This window comes from Carlito syrichta, unplaced genomic scaffold (genome assembly GCF_000164805.1).
Source record: "Carlito syrichta isolate Samal-C Ts95f unplaced genomic scaffold, Tarsius_syrichta-2.0.1 Scaffold301807, whole genome shotgun sequence".
Classification (NCBI taxonomy): Eukaryota; Metazoa; Chordata; class Mammalia; order Primates; family Tarsiidae; genus Carlito; species Carlito syrichta.
In genome coordinates, this window is record NW_007245903.1 from 603,002 (window position 1) to 603,375 (window position 374).

Consider the following 374-nt stretch of genomic DNA (forward strand, 5'->3'; position numbering starts at 1 on the left):
GCTGAAGAAGCTGGGCACTGGGTGCCCATCCCGGTTCCGGTGCGCGTGCGCTGGCGGCTCCTGGCCCCGGTGCCAGCGGATCGGGGTGGCCAAGGACACTACGCGGCCCGAGGCCCGGCGCTCGTACTCCTTGACCAGCGCCTCGTTGCGGAAGTAGGGGTTGCCCTGGAAGAGGAACTTGAACTTGCAGCCCGCGCGGGGCGGCCGCAGCTCCTCCACCTCCAGGTTGACCAGGTGGCGCAGCACGTCCTCGTCCGCGCCGCTCAGCAGGGGCGCCAGCTGCGGGTGGTTGCGGAAGGCCGTCACCCAGAAGGCCGGGATGTTCTGGATGATGCAGCTGCGGCGCTGCAGGTGCAGGCGGCGCAGGCGCCCGA